At 37.9% G+C, this 27,209-nt stretch overlaps 1 protein-coding gene and 1 pseudogene across 4 annotated transcripts in view; one reads left to right on the top strand and one right to left on the bottom strand.

Annotated features, from left to right (window-relative positions):
* PLCB1 (phospholipase C beta 1) overlaps positions 1-27,209 on the bottom strand; it is a 922,504-nt gene that overhangs the window by 752,645 nt on the left and 142,650 nt on the right. The gene's annotated exons all lie outside the window — the stretch shown is intronic.
* LOC128574142 (structural maintenance of chromosomes protein 1A-like) overlaps positions 1-27,209 on the top strand; it is a 129,560-nt pseudogene that overhangs the window by 98,573 nt on the left and 3,778 nt on the right. Inside the window, exon 3 of the transcript XR_008376637.1 lies at positions 19,786-19,930. The product of XR_008376637.1 is annotated as a structural maintenance of chromosomes protein 1A-like (transcript). The remainder of the gene's footprint in view (positions 1-19,785; positions 19,931-27,209) is intronic.

Here is a 27,209-nt window from a genome sequence, read left to right on the forward strand (position 1 = left end):
TGCCAATAACAGCATTCTTAGACCTGTTTCCTGTACATAAGGGAACACATTGCCAATGGACAGCTGCCTCAAACTGGGATTGCTCAGTCATGGATCTTAAGTATTCAACTTTAGTAGAAAATATCAAACAGTATTTCAGAGTGTTTATACCAAATTTCAACCTGCCAGAATATATCCAAGTCCCTGATGCACTTGATATTATAAGGAATTTTAATTTTGGCCATCTGGTAGGTATATAATGATAGCTTCTCTTGTTGTGAATTTGCATTATTTTTAATGACACTGAACATCAACATTTATTGGCTGTTTGATATCCTTTTTTACGAACAGCCTGTTCAATAATGAACTGGTTGATGAAAGATCTTGGTCTATTTTTTTTCCTAGTGCATTATTCATCATTTTCTTTTTTTTTTTTTTGTGGTTTTTTGGCCAGGGTTGGGTTTGAACCCGCCACCTCCGGCATATGGGACCAGTGCCCTACTCCTTGAGCCACAGGCGCCGCCATATTCATCATTTTCTTATGGAGTTTTAGAAGTACCATTTATGTCCTGACAAGCTCTGTATTACTTAAATGTATTGAAAATACCTGTTTTGTTTGTTATGTGTTTGCAGGGGTTTTTTTTTTCTTAAATGTCTATAAAGACATTATCAATTTTTTTTGTTTTCTTTGTTCACATGAAAAATAATCTACTGCACATTTTTCTGCACCTTCATTTTCCCTTACTGATGTATTTTGCAGTTTCCCCAGTCTGTACCGGTGTCCATTCTCATTTGTGTAACTGTGTAATAATCCACACTAGGTGCTTATTGAATCTTATGTAACTCCTCATTTATAAATAATGGTGCAATAAATATCTTTGTACATCTATCATTTTGTGAGCATATCTGTAGGATAAATTCCCAGCAGCAGGATTGCTGCATTTAAAGAGTAGACTTTGGAAAGCTACACCAAAAACCTCCAGGGATTATGTCTACCTGTCCCCCAATTCCCAGCAATGCCAGTGCCTATTTGACAACAAAGTACAGTTGGATTGTCAACCCTTTGCATTCAACCAATCAATGAGGAAAGAAATCGGCATTTAATTGTAGTTTAAAATTGCAATTGTTTATGAGTGGGAAGCTTCTGTTTCAAATGTATAAAGGCTTTTTAAAGCCATGTTTCTCTTTAGCATTGTGGCTTCCCTAATCAAAGAAGAGCTCAGCTACATCAGTGCTGTAACATTAAACATTAGCATAATTAGCATATGTATGCCTTTCCAGAGGATCTGGTTAAAATGCAATTGCTCATTCAGTAGGTCTGTGTTGGGGCCTAAGAATCTGTATTTCTTTCTTTTTTTTTTTTTTCTGGAGTTTTTGCCCGGGGCCGGAGTTTTTGCCCTGGGTTGAACCAGCCAACTCGGGTAAATGGGGCTGGCGCCCTACTCCTTTGAGCCACTGGTACGGCTCCAGAATCTGTATTTCTAATAAGTGTTCAGAGAGTTCCAGGCTGCAAGTCTAAGGAATAGATTTGAACAGAATGAATGGTTTGAAGCATCTGCAGCCACTTAAACAAGAAATTTGAAAAAAATCAGATAAAATAACCACTTATTTAGAATAATCCAGATTTAGAATGCTAGGCTCAAAATCTGTTATTTTTGTGCATGTCTTAATATGATGATGTCTTTATATAAAAATGACTCTGCACATAATTTTCATGTGTACCAAGGGAAACAGATTCTCAGAGAAATGCAATGTAAAAATAACAAGTTACACAGGAGTGGGGTCAAGATTGAAATAAAATATGTATCAGTCTCAATGCTCAATTCCAGTGCCATTTCTCTTGACCGACTACTGAGGTGCTGCAGTGGAGATGGTTTCCTTACCACAGGTCTAGTGGCACAGGCTGAGTAGAGGCTGAGTAGAGGCTGCTGGCAAACGGTACAAAGGTGCACCTGGAGTCTGTCTGTCACAGCTCATCGGCCTCACCTACATCCGAGTTTAACCAACAAAACAACATGGTCTGATGAAAAAGTTCAAATGTAAAACCAATAGAGTCTGTATTATACAAAAATCTCACTTAAGACACATTCAATACGACGAAACCAAAATGAGGAACTTTCATTGGAAGATATAACAATAACAGCAGCAGAAGCCACAGGTAATATTTATTAAATGCTTATCAAGTGCTTTCTTCCATTAAATCTTCACAACCATATTATAGCAGGTTTCCCAAGCAGCACTTTACACACAGTGAAGGAGACAGCAGAAAAGTTAAGTATGATACTTTGTGATACTTTCTCATATACAAACAGTATGTGTGCACAGAAAAAAAAAATCACCTTATTCAATTAACAATATTTGGAAGCCAACCATGGAAAACTAACTCTTATCTGGGCATGTTGATCAGATATAATTTTATCTTTTAGATCAATGAGAATTCCTGCAGAAATACATTTTAGAAAGCAAAATTCCTTTAAATTTTAAGTATATTTTAGTTTAGTTACTTTTTTTTTTTTAAGTTTTGCTTTCAAGAACTAAAGATGCTGGGTTTTTAAAATAATCTCACTCCTGGATCGTATCTGAATGTTCCTCTCTTCAGTTGTAAACCTCCTCAGAACAAGGAAAAATAAATCAAGAGGAACTATAAGAATTTCCCAATAAAAAGAAAGTCAGTGGGGTGCGAATGTTCTTTCTCATTCAACTTGTCAGTGGTGACCAGAAAAGGGGGGGAGGATATGGAAGGTTTGATGCTGACAAGAGATAAAGTAAAAAAAAAAAAAAAAAAAAAAAAACAATAGAAGCCAGGGGGTGTCCAGTCAAATGTCCCTTGGAGAAGCCTAGCTTAGCCTAACAGGTGGTTATGCCATTCAAGATAGCTTCCCTACAGGGAAAACACATCATTTTCAAAGTCAGTGGGAGCAACTTTCTGGGTTTATGTCAAAATCCTGTATCGAGCGTAAAAACCCCCTTCCAGAATACATGAAAAAACGAGCAGAACAGTGATAAATAGCATAAAACAGAAACAAACAAAAACAAAGCTTGGCCCTCTGTGATAATTCAGACAGTTGAGAAAATAAACAGAAGTTTCTGGGGCAGAAGTAGTCACTGTGACTTCCAACACACAGCCTTCGTCCAAGCTAATACTTGAGTCTAAATTTAACGAGGAGTCTTGTTGAAAACTACAGATTAAGAGGGAAACAAGTCGCATAGGTGTTCTAATAGTTTCCCTTGCTTGAGAAACAGCAAAGGTGTTTCAGAGTAAGGGAAATAGCAGAGAATGATTTCTTTGCAGTAAGGGACACATCCACCCCTTGCTTCAAAATGAACTGGGGAAGCTCATGAAATCTGAGAACAAACCCTTCCTCCTACACCTACCCTTCAAGTACCCCCTACCCACCTCTCTTTCTCTCTCTCTCTCTCTCTCTCACACACACACACACACACACACACACACACACACACACAGATGTAAACCTCTTTCAGGACATTTAATGAAATGTCAGGAGAGAAAATAGACCTGGCATTCTAAGAAAGAACATACATGGCATCAGTACCCTCATCAAGCTCCCTTCTCAAGAGAAACAGAAAGAACTTGAAATATCCAGCTCTCAAACCAGAGCCTTTGAGAGGAAAACACGCTGGTCTCAAATAAAGGAAGAAAGTCAAGAAGTTACCAATCCTTTATTAGAAAAGATAGAATGTTTGGAAAAGGCCAGCCAAGCAAGATGAAAAAAGGGCAAAACAACCATGCAAAATATCCTCATCCAGAGGAAAATAGAGGAAAGAATTTTTCAAGCATCAAGGCATAAAAAGCAAACAACTTATTTCAGGGAAAGAACAGGTTCTCCTCAGACTTCTGCACGGCAATATTTAGTGCTCAGCAGTCAGGGAGTAATTGCGACCCAAGGATATTATACTGAGATAAAGCATTATTCATTTTTGAGGCAAAAGACTGACGTTGGCAAACATGGGAGGACTCATAAAATGCGCACACCTATGGCCTTTCCTAAAAATAGTTTTTAAGTAAACCATGAGAATGAAATAGAGCTCATGTAGAGAAGCAAGATAAATGATTTAGAAATGGTCAGTGATGGGTGGAGAACATTGATCTCATTTAAACATAGAGCCAGTACTAGTCAAATACGGAAGTCATGAGTCTAGGGCACCATGAGTGCTATACGGATGCACCAATGTAAAATAATGACAACAGTAACAAACATTGAGATACGGAGCTAGGAGTTGGGTGCGGTGGGAAGGACACACAGGAGGAGGGGGCAGTGGAAGTTCTCATCCATCACAGACAGCCAATTGAGATTAAAACCAAAATTTAAGGCTTCATGTGAAAATAATATGTTTTGATTTTTATTAAAATCTAAAATGTAAAAATTAAAATCAAGAATACAAAATTAGAATTATTTTCTGAATATCCATCTATACTTATAACTTTACATATGCTTAGAAATATATTTGGGTTAATGGGTAAAAATATAGTTAGTTAGAATGCACAGTATTTGATAGCAAGACAAACTGACTGTAACCAACAGAAAATTAATGTATACTTTGAAACAACTAAAAGAGTGGAATTGAAATGTTCCCAGCAAAAGGAAATGATAAATGCTTGAGGGGATTGATATCTCAATTACCCTACTTGATTTAATTCACATTCTATGCCTGTGTCAAAAAATCACACGTACTGTATAAATATATACAACTATTATGTGCATATAATATTAAAAATAAAAGAAAAAGGAAGATATTTGGAATGATGTTGAACCAATGTGAATAATAGTTTTTTCTAGGTAGAAGGGTTTGAAGCTATTCTTTTTAAACTTTGACACACATACACACAAACATAAATGTGTTTGTATATATTACAAAAACAATGTCAAGCTTTACCAAAAGACTGAAAGTAAATAAGGAAGTTGCTAACAGTAGTTATTCGTGATTTAAAATAAATTTTTATGTTGAAAGTAACCAATTTCTCTTGTTCCCCCTTCACCACTTCTACTAATATCAGTGTAGAAGAGTGATGTGTCTCCCACTATCTCGGGTACTTTCACAGTGTTTGTATAGACAGATGTGTTTGCATCTATATTGCTACTTTTGCGAACCGTTGTTATCTGAACACTGTAGATCAAGAAACAATTTTGGCCAAGTAAATCTTACATAGTAAAAGTGAGATCCAAACTCAGCTCCATCTCATATCAATGGCCATAATATTTACACCATAACAGTTTAGAAACAATTTCTTTTCTTATTCTGGTTTTTAAAATTAATCCATGCAAAACAATGTTTTTCAAGTCTTCAGAGACTCAATTTCTTAAATGAAAATTGTTACTGCTCCCAAAATCTAATGTTTTGATTAAGCTTTAAAAATTAAAATCTAAGAGAACTTGTAGGAGGCCTTAGGTTTCCTCCTCACAGAAGTTCTCAGGCTGCATGATTCAAAGAAATAAACCAGCACCATCTCACTGACATAGTGCCTTTTACATTATCACCAAATCGGTGATTGCTTTCCACCATAAAGGCTTAGAAGTGAATTACTGTTGCCAAATGACGTATATGTAAAATATAGCCTCTATATTAAAACAAGTAAAATTAACAATCCCATAACAGAGTTTAAATAGCAATTCATTCTTGCCAGTTTCAATTTTGAGACATTTCAATTAAAGTCTATCAGAGCCAAAAGGGAGTCATCACTGGTTAATATTAATGAAATAAAAAGCCAGGTCATAAGATGAGAGATAAAGACCATGAAATGATTAATTTTTTTTCCCCAGTGACTTTCTTTAAATATGGATTTGGTTATTTACCAGCTTTTGTTAAAATAAAGTTTATCCAACATTAATGATGGTTATTTCCAAAGAGTAGAGTGTGAGATTTTTTTTCTCACCTATTTGATAATCTTTGTTTCCCATTCATTGCTCTCTCTTTTAACTGGGTTCAGCCTGTGTTTGGGGAGTTATTGTACATTTATAGTCACTGCTTTGCTTTTATCTGCTCTTCTTCTTATCACTTGTGAATTCTTCCACCGACAACGTGGAAGTCACACGCACTGTATATTCGTCCCCAGATGTTGGCCCTCCGAGGGAGCCCAGACACAAAGGGGAGCAGCATAGCCATGTGGTGACTGCAACGCTGGCAGTTTCAGCAATTACATTTAATTGAGTAGAGACATTAATTTCTTTCATTTCTTTAACCCGAACTTGTCACCTCTAATTTTAGACAAACAGTAGGCTTTATACTTCTGACGTCAGACAGAACTGGTGTAAGGACACTTCCCTGGCTATTCTGACAAACTCCAACATGGAAGAAAATAGCAGAAAACAATCTGGGAAACTGGCTTGGAGTTTGATTTTCTCACATGGGTGTGCCAAGGGACACTGAGCAAAATCCACTTCTTCAGCAGGAACCACCGTTGTTTCAGATTTAAATAGCGCAAGAGTGATAAATGTCTTATCAAGACTGAGGATGAGCAAGTGAACCAGAAACCACTGTCAGAGTGGTGGTTGGAATGATTCTGCTCTGTTCCTCACCCCTCCTAAAACCACTCACCATCATAATAAAACTCTTAATACCAACCACTTTGCTTTTTCTTTCTCTCTTTTATACCTTTCCATGACAAACATACTGCTTTATCCATATTATCTGTAACAGTGATAATATTACATTAGTCTAATACTCTGGCTCACATATCTCAAGGCACAAAAGACATGCTCTCTATACACCTAATAACTGTACTCATCAACAAGAAAACAACCTCTCTAAATAAACACCCTCTTACTTAGCTGTTGTTGCTCTCTTTTTTCAGATGCAATTCTTCGCGGGCAAGTATTGGTTCTTTCCCAATTAAGTGAGCTCTTTCTTTTGCCCCAAAGACTGGCTTGATCAAGGTCTTTGAAGGACAAAACTGTGAGGCATTAGGCATTTACTTGAGTGATGTTATAAACAATACCACCAAAAAAAAGTTTGAAGGGATGATGCCAGTGCACATATCAAATTCTCAGTCATTATTCCTTAGACATCTCTCCCTCCCCACTTCCTCCTTCTTTCTTCAGAGCCTGTGTAGGTGGGATGTGCCTTTTAATAAATGCAGTTTAATTATATAAGCTTGGTTCTTCTCTTACAAGATGTTATACCAGGGTTACCTTATTTCGTCCCTGTTATGTAACTGGATTGTAGGATGCTTCAGTCCATACACCTACATAAATATTAATTTTATTTCTGTCTTGTTTGATTCCAAGAGAGTCAAGCTATAATTTTACATACCTTTAAGGACAGTTTGACTTTAAGCAGACAAGACTCTTTGCTTTGTCTCTTCTCTCTATTAATCAAACATTTTATAAGTCAAACACTCTTGGATCCCAGCACTTCTTGGATGAACTTAAGCAGAAATGTTTCTACTACTTGAGATCGAAAGAGAATCAGAAAATACTAAGAATGAAAGGAACAAAGAATAGCAATGAATTTAAAGTAATATAAATCATTTTCCATAAAATAAATACAATCTGATTGTAAAACTTCCTTTAATTTTAAAACCTGGACCCTACCAGGGGAGAAAATGAAACAGTGGGATTTTGAGATGATACTGAAGAAGATGGTGAGGACAAATTTCACAAAATTACAGATTTCCAGCAGTTTCCATCATAGAACCTACTACTGAATGCCTTAAATTCTCATGTTATGAAAACAATAAAAGAAGATGAGGTTATACTGAACCCCAAAAAGAAAAACTGGAGGAAGCCAGAGTGTAAAATCATCCCCATCTTTTCTTTCCTCACTTCTAGGCAAACCAAAAGCATGTAAAGAGGAATGGTGTCCACTACTTTCAGTGAAACTTATTGTTAAGAAAAAATTTAAAAATAGTGAACAAAACACAACAGCATAGTAATTAACATAGCCCTGGTTGAAGAATGTTCAGTATTTTCCATTTGACTTTACGTACAACAATGAGTTATGTACTGAGTAGCACGGAGGCTGGTAACTGTAATTTCTCCCATATTTGTGTAGGTTTATATTGCTGTATCAGCAAAAGGGGTACAAGATGAGACAGAAGCCAATTATGTAAGAGAAGCTCTATAATTTTTTTTTTTTGTAGAGACATAGTCTAGCTGTACCTCCCTCGGGTAGAGTGCCGTGGCGTCACACAGCTCACAGCAACCTCTAACTCTTGGGCTTCTGCGATTCTCTTGCCTCAGCCTCACGAGCAACTGGGACTACAGGCACCCACCACAACGCCCGGCTATTTTTTTGTTACAGTTTGGCCGGGGCTGGGTTTGAACCTGCCACCTTTGGCATATGGGGCCGGTGCCCTACTCACTGAGCCACAGGCGAAGCTCTATAATTTTTATTTATTTATTTATTTTTGGTTTTTTGTTGTTGTTGTTGTTGTTGGGGATTCATTGAGGGTACAATAAGCCAAGTTACACTGATTGCAATTGTTAGGTAAAGTCCCTCTTGCAATCATGTCTTGCCCGCATAAAGTGTGACACACACCAAGGCCCCACCCCCTCCCTCCTTCCTTCTTTCTGCTTACCCCCCGATAACCTTCATTGTCATAAACTGTCCTCATATCAAAATTGAGTACATAGGATTCATGCTTCTCCATTCTTGTGATGCTTTACTAAGAATAATGTCTTCTACTTCCATCCAGGTTAATACGAAGGATGTAAAGTCTCCATTTTTTTTAATGGCTGAATAGTATTCCATGGTATACATATACCACAGCTTGTTAATCCATTCCTGGGTTGGTGGGCATTTAGGCTGTTTCCACATTTTGGCGATTGTAAATTGAGCTGCAATAAACAGTCTAGTACAAGTGTCCTTATGAGAAAAGGATTTTTTTCCTTCTGGGTAGATGCCCAGTAATGGGATTGCAGGATCAAATGGGAGGTCTAGCTTGAGTGCTTTGAGATTACTCCATACTTCCTTCCAAAAAGGTTGTACTAGTTTGCAGTCCCACCAGCAGTGTAAAAGTGTTCCCTTCTCTCCACATCCAAGCCTGCATCTGCAGTTTTGAGATTTTGAGATGTGGGCCATTCTCACTGGGGTTAGATGATATCTCAGGGTTGTTTTGATTTGCATTTCTCTAATATATAGAGATGATGAACATTTTTTCATGTGTTTGTTAGCCATTCGTCTGTCATCTTTAGAGAAAGTTCTATTCATGTCTCTTGCCCATTGATATATGGCATTGTTGGCTTTTTTCATGTGGATGAATTTGAGTTCTCTATAGATCCTAGTTATCAAGCTTTTGTCTGATTGAAAATAAGCAAATATCCTTTCCCATTGTGTAGGTTATCTCTTTGCTTTGGTTATTGTTTCCTTAGCTGTACAGAAGCTTTTCAGATTAATGAAGTCCCATTTGTTTATTTTTGTTGTTGTTGCAATTGCCATGGCAGTCTTCTTCATGAAGTCTTTCCCCAAGCCAATATCTTCCAGTGTTCCTATGCTTTCTTGCAGGATTTTTATTGTTTCATGCCTTAAATTTAAGTCCTTTATCCATCTTGAATCAATTTTTGTGAGTGGGGAAAGGTGTGGGTCCAGTTTCAGTCTTTTACATGTAGACATCCAGTTCTCCCAACACCATTTATTGAATAGGGAGTCTTTCTCCAAGGTATGTTCTTACTTGGTTTATCGAAGAATAGGTGGTTGTATGATGTTAGTTTCATTTCTTGGTTTTCAATTCGATTCCAAGTGTCTATGTCTCTGTTTTTGTGCCACTACATGCTGTCTTGAGCACTATGGTTTTGTAGTACACACTAAAATCTGGTATGCTGATGCCCCCAGCTTTATTTTTGTTACTAAGAACTGCCTTAGCTATACGGGGCTTTTTCCGGTTCCATACAAAACGCAGAATCATTTTTTCCAAATCTTGAAAGTTCAATGTTGGTATTTTGATAGGAATGGCATTGAATAGGTAGATTGCTTTGAGAAGTATAGACATTTTAACAATGTTGATTCTTCCAAGCCATGAGCATGGTATGTTCTTCCATTTGTTAATATCCTCTGCTATTTCCTTTCTGAGGATTTCATAGTTTTCTTTATAGATGTCCTTCACCTCCTTCGTTAGGTATATTCCTAGGCATTTCATTTTCTTTGAGACTATGCTGAAGGGAGTTGTGTCCTTAATTAGCTTCTCATCTTGACTGTTATTGGTGTACACAAAGGCTACTGACTTGTGGACATTGATTTTATATCCTGAAACATTACTGCATTTTTGATGACTTCTAGGAGTCTTGTGGTTGAGTCTTTGGGGTTCTCTAAGTATAAGATCATGTCGTCAGCAAAGAGGGAGAGTTTGACCTCCTCTGCTCCCATTTGGATTCCCTTTATTTCCTGGTCTTCCCTAATTGTATTGGCTAGAACTTCCAGCACTATGTTGAATAGTAAAGGTGACAGAGGACAACCTTGTCTGGTTCCAGTTCTAAGAGGAAAAGCTTTCAGTTTTACTCCATTCAGTAAAATATTGGCTGTGGGTTTGTCATAGATAGCTTCAATCAGTTTTAGAAATGTGCCACTTATGCCTATACTCTTCAGTGTTCTAATTAGAAAAGGATGCTGGATTTTATCAAATGCTTTTTCTGCATCTATTGAGAGGATCATGTGATCTTTATTTTTGCCTCTGTTGATATGGTGGATAACGTTTATAGACTTGCGTATGTGAAACCAGCCTTGCATCCCTGGGATGAAGCCTACTTGATCATGATGAATGACTTTTTTGATGATAAGCTGTAATCTATTGGCTAGGATTTTGCTGAGAATTTTTGCATCTATATTCATGAGTGAGATTGGTCTGAAATTCTCCTTTTTGTTTGGGTCTTTTCCTGGTTTTGGTATCAGGGTGATGTTTGCTTCATAGAATGTGTTGGGGAAGATTCCTTCTTCCTCAATTTTTTGGAATAATTTCTGCAGTACAGGAATAAGCTCTTCCTTGAAGGTTTGATAGAATTCTGGTGTGAAGCCATCTGGACCAGGGCATTTTTTGGTTGGAAGATTTTTTTATTGTTTCTTTGATCTCAGTGCTTGAAATTGGTATGTTCAGGAGCTCTATTTCTTCTTGGCTAAGTCTAGAGAGAGAGTGTGATTCCAAATATTTATCCATTTCCTTCACATTGTCAAATTTCTGGGCATAGAGTTTCTGGTAGTATTCAGAGATGATCTCTTGTATCTCTGTGGGATCAGTTGTGATTTCCCCTTTATCATTTCTGATTGAGGTTACTAGAGATTTTACTTTTCTATTCCTCGTTAGTCTGGCCAATGGTTTATCTATTTTATTTATTTTTTCAAAAAACCAACTCCTTGTTTCATTACTTTTCTGAATGATTCTTTTGTTTTCAATTTCATTCATCTCTGATTTGATTTTGGATATTTCTTTTCTTCTACTGAGTTTAGGCTTAGATTGTTCTTCTTTTTCCAATTCCATAAGATCTCTTGTGAGATTGTTGATGTGCTCTCTTTCTGTTTTTCGAATATAGGTATCTAAAGCGATGAATTTTCCTCTCAAAACTGCTTTTGCAGTATCCCACAGGTTTGGGTAGTTTGTGTCTTCATTGTTGTTATGCTCAAGGAAGTTAATGATTTCCTGTTTTATTTCTTCCTGCACCCACCTGTTATTCAACAGAAGATTGTTTAATTTCCATGTCTTTGGGTGGGGTCAAGCATTTTTGTTAGAGTTGAGTTCCACCTTTAGTGCCTTATGGTCTGAGAAGATACAAGGTAAAATTTCAATTCTTTTGATTCTGTTGATACTTGTTTTGTGTCCCAGGATATGATCAATTTTGGAGAATGTTCCATGGGGTGATGAGAAGAATGTATATTCTTTATCTTTGGGGTGGAATGTTCTATATGCGTCTGTCAAGCACAGTTGTTCTAGGGTCTCATTTAAATCTCTTATATCTTTGTTTAATTTCTCTTTAGAGGATCTGTCCAGCTCTGTAAGAGGAGTGTTAAAGTCCCCTGTTATGATGGTATTATCAGATATCATATTGCTCAGACTAAGGTCTATTTCAAGAATCTGGGAGCATTCAAATTGGGTGCATAGATATTTAGAATTGAAATGTCTTCTTGTTGTATTTTTCCCTTGACCAATATAAAGCGACCATCTTTGTCTTTTTTGACTTTAGTTGCTTTAAATCCACATGTATCTGAAAATAAGATTGCAATTCCTCTTTTCTTCTGAATTCCATTTGCCTGAAAACTTGTCTTCCAACCCTTGACTCGGAGCTTTAATTTGTCTTTTGAAGCCAGGTGTGTTTCTTGCAGACAGTAAATAGATGGCTTGTGTTTTTTAATCCAGTCAGCCAATCTATGTCTCTTCAGTGGGGAATTCAAGCCATTAACATTTATTGAGATAATTGATAAGTGTGGTAGTATTCTATTCGTCTTATTTTGTGAGAGTCCATTGCTTAGTTTTATCTTTTGCATCAGTGTGGAGGTTAGGTTCTGTCCTTTAATTTCTGAGTTCTTACTTTGCTGCTGATCCATTGTGGTGGTCAGTGTGCAGAATAGGTTGAAGTATTTCCTGTAGAGCTGGTCTTGTTGTGGCGAATTTCCTCAATGTTTGTATATCTATAAATGATTTGATTTCTCCATCAATTTTGAAGCTTAGCTTAGCAGGGTACAGAATTCTGGGCTGGAAATTGTTCTGTTTAAGTAGATTAAAGGTAGATGACCATTGTCTTCTTGCTTGGAAAGTTTCATTAGAGAAGTCTGCGGTCACTCTGATGGATTTGCCCCTGTAGGTCAACTGGCGCTTACTCCTGGCAGCTTGCAGAATCTTTTCTTTTGTCTTGACTTTGGACAGGTTCATCACAATGTGTCATGGAAAAGCTCGGTTAGAGTTGAGGTGACCTGGGGTCCGATATCCCTCTGAAAGCAGTGTGTCAGAATCTTTGGTGATATTTGGGAAATTTTCTTTTATAATATTCTCTAGTATGGCTTCCATTCCTCTGGGGCATTCTTCCCCTTCTGGAATTCCTATAACTCGTATGTTAGAATGGTCCATAAAGTCCCATAATTCTGACATTGAACGTTCTGCTTTCTCTGTCTTTTCTGCCTCTTTTACTATCTGAGTTATCTCAAGAACTTTGTCTTCTACCTCTGAAATTCTTTCTTCTGTATGGTCTAACCTGTTGCTGATACTTTCCATTGCATCTTTAAGTTCCCTAATTGATTGTTTCAGTTCCTTCAGCTCTGCTATATCCTTTTTATATTCTTCATATCGTTCATCTCTTATTTGATTCTGTTTTTGGATTTCCTTTTGGTTATTTTCCACTTTATTAGCGGTTTCCTTCATTGTTTCCATCATTTCTTTCGTTGTTTTCAACAAACATGTGTATTCTAAATTCCCTTTCTGTCATTCCTAGCATTTCTTCATAGGTGGAATCATCTGCAGTAGCTACCTCATGGTCCCTTGGCGGGGTTGTTCTGGACTGGTTCTTCATGTTGCCTGGAGTTTTCTGGTGATTCTTCCTCATGAGTGGTTTCTTTTATCTGTTTCCTTGCCCTAATTTTCCTTTTACTTCCTCTTGCTCTTTAAGTTCTCGTGCCTGTGGACTAAGGGTTACAGGACCAGAGGGGTGAGAAGGTTGAAGAGCAGAAAAGGGATGAAAGAAAGGAGGACCGAGTGATAAGAAAAAAAAGAAAAACAGAGAAAGGAGAGGGGGTGGGTAAAAGGAATATTGACAAAAAGAAGAGAGGCACAGAAAGAGGGAGACAGAACAATATAGGTGTACAGTAGGGTACTTTGACACAACCTTAAAAAAAACCCACCTTCTGGGGGTGCCCAGTTGGGTGGTTCCTTTGAGGTCAGCAGCTGTTTGCTAACCTGATCAGACACAGTACCCCACCTCCACCCATTAGAGAGGAAAGACAAAAATGCTATAAATCAAACCAAAACATGCAAACAGAAATCTTTGCGGGATAAAATTGGGTGAAAAACCAAATAATAGCAGTAGAAACACTAGCAAAAATGAAGTTCTAATTATTGAAAAAGACAGCAATGGGAAATTATAATTAAACTAGAAAAATTGAGAAAGAAAAAGGATCTGTATGAAAAAGGTTGAACTTATAAAACAAAACAACATCAACAACATCAAAATAAACAAAAAAAAACAACCAAACCAAAAAAAAAAAAAAAAAGAAAAGAAAAAAACACAACCAAAAACAAAGCAGTATGTATATGTTATTGAATATTGTCTGGGCAACACGTGGTCTTCTGGGGTATGAGATGTTAATCACAGTTCTGATACGACTGGAGGGTGCTGATTTCTCAAACCCCAGCAGGTAGACACCCTAAATCTCTCTTCAGCCCACTTAAAAGGCACTTTGAACTTGTTCACTTGCTGAGCAGAAGCTTTCCCAGGAACGTGCTTGTCGCTGGAATCACTGCTGAAGTGGCTATCCACTTACCCAGTGTGCCAAAACTGGTCTCACTCTGCCCCTGAAGGTTAGGGCTGCAAGGCGGCTCAGACCCCACCCCTAGGCTACTTGGTCGCTGGGTTACCAGCTCCCACCCAATTCTAGCTCTGCGACCCTGAGGGCGGAGCTTGCCAGGACAGATCGCTCACAATGGCTCCCTGTGTCCCAACGCCAAACACCATTAGCTCCATCTGGCTCAGCGGCTCAGACTGGGGCCCTAGACAACGGCCAAAGTTCTCCGCACTCCCGCTCAGGCTCTCCCCAAGGCAGTTCAACTGAGTGCCAAGTCCAAAGACACAGGTAAGGCCTTTCTGGTTTGCAGTCTCGCTGCTACTGAACTTACAGTTGTGGGTGGGTTTGGACGGATTGAACACACGCGACCACTTGCCAGTTTCCCACTGTTTTAGTCCTCCTCTTGGGGTCCAGAAGTCTCTCGCTGACTCCCTGTATCCACGCAGGGGTGATGATAGGCAGATCCCACCAGCCAGAGATGCCTGGAGTTCTATCTCCAGTTCAGACTCACGGTGCCCAGATGCAAGAAAGCTGTTACTCGTCTGCCATCTTGTTCCGCCTCCCGCTCTATAATTTTTAAACACTGCCATATGACTGAGGCATTTAATCAAAAGTCACATCAATTATTTTAAACACTTTTGAGAAAAACAAGCAAAAATCTTCTGCCAGTTCTCACTTTCAAAAAGAAGAAGTTGATTTTGATCACATACATCAACACACACTAGAGGGTAAATATCAGGGAAGAGAAATTTAGGAATCTTAATGTTAAAAATTCTTGTCATTGGATTTTCTCTGCAGAATCCCATCCTCTCCTATTTTTTTCTAGATTAATCCTCTCTGGAAGGATCAATCAACCTACCTACCAATCTAAACACATATTGTTTTTCCTCATTAAATGAAGGTAACATATATGAACACCTGTGCTCAAAATTCTCCAAACCTTGACAAGTATCAACAATCTTGGGGACTTTTATTTCCATTTACTATATGTCCACATCACATATTAATCAGTTGTCAACCTTCATTTGAATCTAAATCTGCTAATTCTTTTCCCTCCCTTTGAATTTTTCAATTTTCTAAAGAAAATGTATTTGAACAATAAAAACACTTTTTTAAGGAAAGAAATACAGCGTATTTTTTCAGCAAGTTTGGGGGGGAGGGTAGAAAGGAATGACAATGAAATGAAGACAGTGAATGTAATGAGATTAAAAAATGATTACAAGAGGAGGTCTCTGCACACACTGGCTCTGAGAGCAGCAAGAGTGAATCTGGATTGCAGTACTTTGTAAAATCCACAGGATTTGATTTTCATTGGGAAACAATGCTTTTTTTTAGTAGAGATTGTTTGTAATCATTTGGCCACAAACACTAAAAAACATTATTTTCAGTTTAACCCAGTGTGACTCAAAATACAGGTGAATTTTTCCATTGATAAGGTACTAAGAAAAGTATTACTTTTCCAGCTTGAATCTATAATCTGACAGTCATAATATACAAAAATTGCTGAAGTTATATAGAACTAAATAAAGTTAGCTAAGTGGTTTTCTTACACAAAATTATCTACGTTTCACAAATAAAGAATATTTGAATCATTATTTATTCCTCATAACTTACTAATTTTGAAAGTTTGTCGGGTGGCGCCTGTGGCTCAAGGAGTAGGGCGCCGGTCCCATATGCCGGAGGTGGTAGGTTCAAACCTAACCCCGGCCAAAAACCACAAAAAAAAAAAAAAAAAGAAAGTTTGTTTTGCCATATGCCTGAAGTAGCATTCAGAAGAAGAAGTCAAAATATAATGTTAAAATGAAGTGAACATTCTTTTATCTTACTGTGCTTATGTGAAGAAAGCCAAAAATCTGCCTTCATGTCCCCTGGATAGAAATACAAAACTTATGTTTCAATTTTGACCAAATGATAAAAACATCAAGCAACAAAACCAGTTTTTGAAAAAAATAGGAGGCAAGAAAATCTGTCTTCGAGAAAAGTAGCAAGCAAAAAAATTGGTTTTCTTTATTATTTCACTACTCTATTTTACTGGCATTAAGTAGTCACATTTGATTTTCAAAAGCCCTCAATTATAAGAAGGCACAGTCTACAAACAAAATTAACATGTCTGCAGCCACTTAACAAAGTCTTTTAACACCCACTATCTCATTTAGCTTAATTCTGAACATAGTATCTTGGCAATTGTAAATACTACTCCCATTTTGCACATGAAGATATTGAGAATTAAGTTTAAACAATTTTCCTAAACTGGGAGCGATGGCTCAAGCCTGTAATTCCTAGGACTTTGGGAGGCCAAAGCAAGAGGATTACACGAGGCCAGAGTTCAAGACTGACCTGGGCAAACTAGCAAGACCCTATCTCTACAAAAAATGAACGTAAAACAAAAATTAGCCAGACATGCTGGTACAAATTTGTAGTCTTAGCTATGGCAAGAGGATAGCTTGATCCCAGGATTTCAAGGTTATACTGAGCTGTGATGGCACCAGTCCAATCAAGTATAGGGAACAGAGCAAGTATAGGGAACAGTCGAAGGAAGGAAGGGAGGCAGGGAGGGAAGAAGGAAGGAAGGAAGGAAGGAAGGAAGGAAGGAAGGAAGGAAGGGAGGGAGGGAGGGAGGGAGGGAGGGAGGGAGGGAGGGAAGGAAGGAAGGAAGGGAGGCAGGGAAGGAGGGAAAAAGGAGATCTTCCTCAGTTCTCAGGACCAGTAAGTGACCAAACCAGGCAGAATAAGGACATAAGGTCACTTTCTCTGAAACAAACTTGAGGTCCCTTTCTTCAAGACTGTCTCGACACACATGCACACTTTCAATTGTGAAATAAAGCCTTTAAAAATATAAATATCTGGGCTTAATCTCATTTTGTGTCTAGAATATCTTCTCTATTTTTTCAAGTCAATGAGAAGATGGAGGATTAGTTAAAGACCTAAAGAAAATGACAAAAGATAACATTATAACAAGCATCTTAAGTCTGAGATTGGGATTTGGATACATATGCTTTATTAAGAGTAAGTTATAGGAGTGGGGGAGGCAGAAGGAGAAAGGGATGGGGCAGAGTCAGGCTGTGGCTGCAGCTGGCGTCTACTCTGAGCCTGATTCCAGGGTACTCTGGCGTGGAGTGTGCCACGAAGGCAGTCCCATCTGGAGGCACAGTAATCTGCATGTCTGCACTGGGTCAGATGCAAGGAGGTTGACTCTTGGGCTAAATGAGAAGAAAAATTCTCCAAAGGAGTTGGTGGTGGGCCAAAAAAAAGGACAACTTTAGCAGCAGAAAGGGAAGCAATAGCCCAGGAGGATCTGGGGTGGTATCAAAATCATCCCTAGGGTGTGATGCCGTACCTTCCCCTCGGAACTTTGTAGTTCCCTCCTGCTCTGGCTTTTGGCTCGGCCAAGAACTTGATTTGTGCAAGAGGATGTTAGCTGACTCGATGAAGTAAGAAATCATGCCTGAGCATTTCTGTCTCATTTTTTGCTGCTGTTTGTTTGATTGCCATTAAACTATAACTGGATTCTCCTGAGAAACAGCCAGGGCCCAGCCCTATGAGGGCCCATCCAAGCTCAAGGACAGAGGTAACTGCAGACATGTGATTGAGCCCTGCAGAGACATGTGCAGATTAGCAGAACCAGTGCAACCGTATTTTTAGAAATAACGAGCAGTGGTTTAAGCTTGAAGTTTGGGATGGCTTGTTACACAGCACGACCATGGCAATAGTTAATGGCTACACAGATCAAAGCTGTCAACACATAAATCCTGAGCATTTGCACTGACTGACCAAGAAGAATCCCAAGGTTTTGCAGCACAGCGCAATTTAATAAAGTAAGGAACTCAAGAACACAGGCAATCTTACTTAGACTCTAGTATCCAGGTCAAAATGGCTATTTTTATAATAAGAATTCTGATTTCTATAGTGACACGTGTACAATTTTCTAATGGTGATGGTAGGAAAAAATCAAAAGAAAATTAAAAAGTAGCTCACAGATCCCTAAATACTATTTCTACTATCTTGGCACCTGCTTTTATTGTCAAGTGATTGTTGCCAATAATAAGGCTATGGTTTGGTTAAAAATAGCATTATGACTTAGCCAACTTGATTGGAACCGAAGATATGTTCGTGTTCCATAATTTCCTGTTTTAGAAATAATTGAAGTTCATGCAGTGCAAAATCAAAAGTCAGGTTAAGCACAGGACAACATTAAGATACAAATCTAAGATAGGTGCCCATATGAGAAGGGGCTCCAATTTTTTTTTTTTTCAAAGCATTGTGGAAGTTCTGCTTTTACCTTCTATCAAAGCTCCCTTCTGATTAAAAATATGTAACAACCTCAACTCAGTTACAAATTATCAGTAATGTCATTTTTTAGTTATTAAATAGCTTTCCCACCCTTTGGCAAGTCTTAAATGATACTTTTGTCATTCCCTCGCAGAATGCAAATGCTTTGAATTACAACTCCAACAATTAACAATTGCCTGAGTGCTATCACATGCCACACTGAGGACCAAGTGATGTTATATGTATTCACCCATGGTCATCCTCACAACACTCCTTAGGAATAGATACTTTTATTTTAATTTATGGATGAAAAACTGACATTGTTCAAAAATCACATAGCTAATGACTGGTGTAGCTGGTAGATTAGGACTGACCCCAAGCATTCCTGTCACCAAAGCCTATATTCTTGCTATAGCCAAGCCCCTGACTCATGAGTAATTTCCTCTAGGAGATAAGAGCTGGAGAATCTGGGTCCAGCCCTAAAGGCTTTCTCCTTGATTATTCTCCAACCCCCGCCAAAGCATCCCCAACCTTGTAACTGAGCAATTACATGGACTTTGCTACATTTCCTGTGGACAATAGTAAGAAAGCACCAAAGTCTTTAGAACGAAACTGCATATATGTCCTCTGCTATGGTGAAAACATCTTTTGATGCCAATAAATATTTACCTCCACACCACGTTAATGAAGAATCTTAATCAAGCTTGAGAGAAAATGAAATACACACACACACACACACACACACACACACACACTTATGCACCCCATAAGATGTTCTGGTCAACAGCGGACTGTATATGAGACACTGGTCCCATAGGATGAGGATTATAAAGGAGCTGAAAAATTCCCATCAATTAGTGACATCACAGTTGTCATAACATCAGCAATATTACTCATATGTGGTGCTAATTCTGGTGCAAACAAACCTACTTTGCTGCCAATTGTATAAAGTCTATCCTGAACAATATGTGTTGTACATTATACTGGATAATGATAACAACAACTATGTTACTATTTGCTGTATTTACTATACTTTTTATTATTATTTTAGGGTGCATTCTTTCTATTTATTTATTTATTGTTTTTAAGTTGGCTGTAACTCAGTCAGGCAGGTCCTTTGGGAAATATTCCAGAAGAAGTCATTGTTATCAGAGGAGAGGAAGCTCCACGTGTGGTACTGACTCTTACAGACCTCTCAGGGAGACACGAGGTGGAGGTGGAAGACGGTGATATTGATGACCCCAACCCTGTGGGGGCCTAGGATTGTGTATTTGTGTCTTCGTTTTTAACAAAAAAGTTTAAAAAGTAAAAACAGATAAACAAGAATTTTTTAAAAGGAAAAAAACCTTTTAGAATAATGCTTTTTTTACGGAAGTTTACTAGGTTTATGTTGTTTTAATCTAAGTGTAATTATGAAAGAGTCAAAAAGTTTTTAAAAAGCTTATCAACGAAAATAGTTACATTAAGCTAAGGTTAATTTATCAGTGAAGAAAGAAAACCCCATTTTTGTAAGTTTAGTAGGGCCTAAGTGTACATTGTTTATCGAGTCTACAGTGGCATACAATAGCACCCCAGGTCTTCCCTTTCACTCACCACTCACTCCCTGACTCACCCACAGCAATTTTCAGACCTGCAAGCTCCATTCATGGTACAAATACCCTATACAAGTGCCCCATTTTTTATCTTATTTTTGATATTTTATTGTATCTCTTACCTTTAACTTTTATAGCATTTTTTTTTTTTTTTTAGAGACAGAGTCTCACTGTGTCACCTTCAGTAGAGTACTGAGGCGGCACAGCTCACAACAACCTGCAGCTCTTGGGCTTAGGCGATTCTTGGGTCTCTTAAGTAGCTGGGACTACAGGCGCCCACCACAACACCCGGCTATTTTTTTGTTGCAATTTGGCCAGGGCCGGGTTGCAACCCTCCACCCTTAGTATATGGGGCTGGCGCCCTACTCACTGAGCCACAGGCGCTGCCCTTTCATACTACATTTTTCATGCACCTTTTCTGTATTTAGATATGTTTATAGATAAAAATACTTACCACTGTGTTACAGTCACCTCCAGTATGCAGTACAGTAACATGCTATAGAGATTTGTAGCCCAGGAGCATTAGGCTAGACCGTACAGCCTCAGTGTGTAGTAGGCTCTGCCACGGAGGTTTGTGGAAGTGCACTCTGTAGCCTTCACACAACAACGAACTTACCTAACAGTGTATTTCTCAGGAAGTATCTCTATTGTCAAGGGACCTGTGACTGTACATATAATGAGAACTGAATACACAACTTTTATGTCACATGGTAAGGGCACTCAAATTTCTATTGACTTGAATTGAATCAATTGATATTGTCGTATTGGAGGAAATAACCCTAGCCCCTGAAATTGAGGGTAGTTTAATTTCACAATTTGAAATATGAGACTAGTTGAAAACTTTGGTGATGATACAATGCTCAGTATCTCTTTTATTAATGAAGTCATTTTGATTTCTCATTTGATAATAAAAAATCATCTCATTCCTTAACTACTCCAGAGTCTAGCCCAAGCTAATGATTAAAACTTATGGGACATTCACTCTGTGTCAAACACATTTTTTGGAGTTATAGACATTAATTCATCTTCATTTAATAGATGAGGGAACTGGGGCTTAGAGAGGTTAAGTTCATGGTGGCTCGCGCACTCAGCGGCAGAGCTGAAGTGGACACCTGGTCAATTTCCAATGCCAACTCTATTGCCTCTGTATTGCATTAGGAACCTAGCTGAATGCCTGAGCCTCCTCAAGATTCCTATGTTGAAGCCCTAGTCTTCAGTGTGATGATATTTGGAGGTAGGGCCTCTGGGAGGTAATTAGGTCAGGTCATGAGGGTGGGGCCCTCATGATGGGTTCAGAGCCCTTTCAGAAGACGAAGACCTCTCTCTTTCTCTCTGTGTCCTCCTCACCTCATACATGAACAGAGGAAGGTCAGGTGAGCACACGGCGAGAAGGCAGCTGTCTACAAGTCATAAAGTGGCTCCCACTGGGAGGTGAATCTGCAGGTGCCTTGATCTGAGACTTCCCAGCTTCCAGAATTATAAAAAATATATGTCTGTTGCTTAAGTCACATAGTCTATGGGTTTTTTTTTTTTTTAACAGCAGACAGTACTAAAATAAGCCACAAATTTGTGGGAGCATAACAATTTTTAAAATATGGAATTGGGCATTTATATATTTAAAAGAGCCAGTCATACTGAGGGCTTTCCCTAGATCACAAATAATTCTAAATTCAATTCTTTTCTGCTTAACCCCATGCGCTAAGCTGTGGGGTTTTCATAAAACCAAGACTTCATGGATTATATATTCCTATATATTCCTCAGCCCTCCTTTCCTCCATGTATCTGAGTATTTCTTGTACTAAGAAGGGGAGAAGAAGATCCAGCTGCTATCAAGAATGAAGCAACTCAGAGTTGCTGGCAAGTCTGTGGGGCTGCTAGGGCGGCATGGCACAGAGACCTGTGTGCCTGACAGATTATTTCTCAATGAAGATTAATCTCAATACTAATTAGAAGTAGTCTTCTAATTAGAATAATTATTGCTGGTGCCCTTGCTTTGAGAAGGAAAGGAAATTTTCTGTTTTCATTTCTCATGATCGAATATTTTATTACATTTTTATCCTTTAATTTTTTTTTTAGAAAAACAAGTAACCAAACAAGTAAAACTCATGAAATAACACATCATTAAGCACTTTCCTCATTATCACATTAAATGGAGTGAGTGGGTTGGCTATTCTCTGGCTCCCAGATGAAAGGCTCCATGAATTTTCTGGTTACCTTCTCCCAGGTCCCCAGGTCAGCAATTAGTGACTCATGGAGAAGTCATGCTGTGGTTCATGGGAAGGCTTCTCTTCATAAGGTTCAAGGCCAAGAGCAAAGCTAGAATCTTAGAAGAAGGAAAAGAATGTGATTGTCTTATGGTTTCCTCACCTAAACAGCTGACTGGATATCTCCTTCCTTGCCTTGCTAACATGGTTTCTAACACTTAAGGAGCTTAGAAAGAGGTAAGAGAGGCCTCCTTACACCTTAGTCCTTTGCCTGTGACCTTGCCATTTCTACCATTAAGAGTCTATTTCTCCCTTTCCTTAAATCTGGACTGGACTGTGACTTGCTTAGCCTGCAGGATGCAGCCAAAGGGACACTGGGCCAGTTCCAGTTTAGGCTTCAACATGGCTTTCATACTTCCACTGTCTCTTGGGGCCCTATCACTGCCCTTTAACAGTTGGAGCTAGTCTGTTGGTGATAAGCAATGATCAGAGTAGGGGAGAGCTGATGTACCCCCGCCAACAGTCACGGGACCCTCAGAACCAGGGCGGCTTTGCAGAATGGCTTATCATATACACAGGGAGCCAGGCAGAACCACCCAGGACAGGCCATCTTAAATTGCTCATCTACAGAATTGGCATTAAGTAAATGGTAGTTGTTTAGGTCACTATATTTGGGGTGGCTTGTTACGCAGCAGTAGTTAATAGATACAGTCTCTCTTACAGGAAATACAGTCACGCGTCCCTTAACAAGGGGGATACCCTCTCTGAAATGTGTTCTTAGGCGATTTCTTCATTATATGTACATCATGGAAGGCATTGACACAATTCTAGATGCAATAGCCTACTACACACTTACGCCACGTGGTCTAGCCCAGATGTCCCTGACCTTTCTGGCACCAGGGACCAGTTTTATGAAAGATAATTTTTCTACCAACTGTGGTGGGGATGGGAGAAATTGAAGAATGAGACAGGAAGCAGACTCAAGGGAGATGCTCTGTAGCCCAGGCGCTGAGGACCACAGGTCTACCTAATTGCTCCTAGGCTACAAACTTGTACAGCATGTTACTATACTAAACACTGTAAGCAATGATGAGTATTTATATATCTAAACACAGAAAAGGTACAATAAAAATATTATTATAATCCTATAGGAACATTGTCTTCTACAAGGTCCACTGCTGACTGAAATGTCCTTGTGGAGTGCATGACTATATAAGTAAAAATAACTCACAAAACATTTAAAAATTTGCATTGTAAAAATCAACTATTTATGATTTCATAAATCATGTGAAACTAAAGTTCAGAAGAAACTAAACGGGCATTTAACATAATGTATAACTATATAGTCTTAACTTATTTTCCTTGATATATTTTTCATATATTCCTAATTCTCAATAAATGTGTTAAATTTAACTGGATAGCTGGTTGTCTTTAATAATTCAGTTCTTCATAAGAAGGATATTAATGGTAAAATTGTTCATCTCTATATGGATTCCCAAATGGTATATACATAAGATATATGAAGACTTTAACATTTTATATCATAATTTAAATACTACAATAACTCCTAAATTGAAGGACAATGGTAACCTTCTTAAAATTTGTAAGTAAGGATTAAGGCAATGGTATTATTGGGAATTTGTTTTGATTCTGAACAGTGATTCACAATCAGAATGTTTTATATTTTCATTCAGTGTTTGTATATGTGTATTTATATATGTAGAAATCTTGAAACAGTATTTATCATTACCATCTCTGACATTTTCTAGCAGATTTCATTTTAATCCACTACTCATTTTTTTTTTAAATGTTGATCTCCAGTCTATAAACTGATTTCATCACCTATTCATGGTCAAGACCTCAAGTTTGAAAAACGCTATGAATCAGAGTCATTGGAAAATGTTTTGATGATAAAGTACTTGCCTAAGGGTTGAGCTGTTCTTTGCTCACCATTAAGACTTTTTTCTCCAGTGTGAGTAGCTACAGGTAGTTTTTCCAATATAGTAATGACAGCGATTAACAGCTGCCTAATGCTTTTCAGATTACAAAGCATTTTCCACATATATTACCTCAAACCTTCATTGGGTTAATTGGCAAAAGAAATATAATACTGTGCAATTAAGTTGAATTCTTGGTAGATCTGAAATTTTATTATTCAAGATAAAGTGAACTTTCAGCAACTAAGACATATGACACTATTTTCCCATGTCCTAATAATTTTGTTAGTTTGAATGCATAGTACGCAAGGATCTTCTGGAAAAGTCACACATTATTTTAACCAGAAAGCATCTACTAGCCATGTAAAATAAGTCAACCATACTAGATAGCAGTTTTCAATATGTTTAAAACTTGCTGCTTTGAACCTTAGTCAAAACCAGTTACACAGCCAAAAACTGGTAATCAGAATTATGTAAGCCTGTATATAAGTAGAGAATTTTCTCCCCTTTATAAGCATTGCTCAAGAAAGAGGGCCTGTTTTACAGTGATGTCCTAACAAAGTTACTATGTTACCAGTGTTTTAGTAATTACTTTCTTTTGAATAACAGAACAATGTTTAGGAAAGATGCATTAGCCTGAAATTACCTCAGTTAATCCTAGTTTGGATAGTTGTAGAGGTTTAACTTAAATAGAACAAGTATGTCAGAAAGTTAAACAAAAATTAACTCAGATTTAGTAGTTATTCCCAGGTGGACATAACCTAACACTCGCAAGTGTTGTATATAATTTAAAGACACTTTTTAAGGATCACTTTAAAAATCAATGTAGTAAGTGGTTTCAGAGACCCCTTAAACACGGGTCCTCAAACTATGGCCCGCAGGCTACATGAGGCGGTGTGATTGTATTTGTTCCCGTTTTGTTTTTTTACTTCAAAATAAGATATGTGCAGTGTGCATAGGAATTTGTTCATAGTTTGTTTTTTTTTTAAACTATAGTCTGGCCCTCCAACGGTCTGAGGGACAGTGAACTGGCCCCCTATTTAAAAAGTTTGAGGACCCCTGCAATTAATGGCAAAAAAAGTTCTAATTTATACAAATGATACTTCAGCTAAAATTTCCAGTGGCTGCATCATATAGGGATTCTCAAATTATAGTATATAAATAGTAGTGAAAAAATATTTGTTCTGGAAAACTCTATTGTAATAGATGACACAAAAAATGCTCCAGTGGTCTCAAAGCAATTTATCCAAGATTCATGGGAAGATATGAGGGGGGAAAAGATTCTATGAGATGAGTAGAATAAAGCATTATTTATAACAAACATATTGCTTAACATATAGATTTTAAATACAGATATACAAATTTAAACAGTTTATAACTATTAAGTTTATAACTATTTAAGTCACACACGAACTTTATGGCCAACCTGTATATGATTTAAACATATATACAGCAGACACTATCAGCTGTCAACTCAATAGTCATCCTCTCCTCTCCTCTGAAAATCCCATTATCAGACCAGTAATGCATTCAGCTCCACACAATGAATCATGTCTATACCAGTGTTTTCCAATTTTTTTTACCTCATGGAACACTTGAACCTATTGTTAAACTTCCACGGCACACTTAGATTATGTTGATTGAAAAAAAGTTAAAAAAAAGAATATACTTACTGTGGTTTGAACTTCTTTTGAAAAAATTTAAATGAATTATCTTTAAAAATTTCATGACACATGGGTGGCGCCTGTGGCTCAAGGAGTAGGGCGCCGGTCCAATATGCCAGAGGTGGTGGGTTCAAACCCAGCCCCGGCCAAAAAAAAAAAAAAAATTTCATGACACAAGTAAGTTTCTCTCACTGCATGCCAGTGAGCTGTGGCACACCGGTTGAAAATCACTAGTCTATACTATTGATTACAAGCCCCGAAGGCAAATTAAAGTCACCAGGGGGCAATTATGGCCACCTGGTATTGGTGTTCAGGTAGATCAATGGTTCAGAAGAGAATTTAGAAATACACTGCCACATTTGAAGTCACTCTACTTTTGATAAAAGTGCCAATGAAACATAATAGGAAAAGGAAATTTTCTAAACTAATAGTGCTAGCACAACTGGACCATCAATTCCTATTAGTGATTGGTTGAAGTGCTCTTAGGGGAGTTAATAGTCCAAAACTCCAGCCTGACAGGGGAGTAGACCAAGAGTTTCTGTTACTTCAGTAAAAAACTCTTCACACAATATCAACAGGCTGTTGTCCACAAGAATATTCTGGAATCATTAGGTCTAAGAGATATGAGTAGAACACTCACAGCTTTTGCTGTAGGAAACCACATAATTTTTTTTTCCAAACTGAAATATTTTAGAAAGTGGAAAGTTAGCCAACTTCGGGCCTCACGTTATTGATATCAGGAGGATTATCCAGAGCCGAGAATTATTCTAAGAAGGAGCTGTGATGCCTTGGCACTTTACCCAGGGTGATGAAGTAAGATTCTTCTTCTCCAAATTAATTAATTAATTAATTAATTAATTAATTTTTAAAAGGCAGGGAATGTGTTCTCAAAGCCCAGTATGAAATGTGACACCCAGTGGAGGGGTAGGGGCCAGTGAATTTTTTCTGGATGAATGAGTAGAAGTACCCTGTTTCCCGGAAAATAAGACAGTGTCTTATTTTAAGGTATGCTCCCAAAGATGCATTAGGTCTTATTTTCAGGGGACGTCATATCTTTCCTGTAAGTAGGTCTTATTTTCAGAGGATGTCTTATTTTCGGAGGATGTCTTTATTTTCGGGGAAACGGGGTAG

The sequence above is a fragment of the Nycticebus coucang genome, chromosome 21, assembly GCF_027406575.1.
Source record: "Nycticebus coucang isolate mNycCou1 chromosome 21, mNycCou1.pri, whole genome shotgun sequence".
Lineage (NCBI taxonomy): Eukaryota > Metazoa > Chordata > Mammalia > Primates > Lorisidae > Nycticebus > Nycticebus coucang.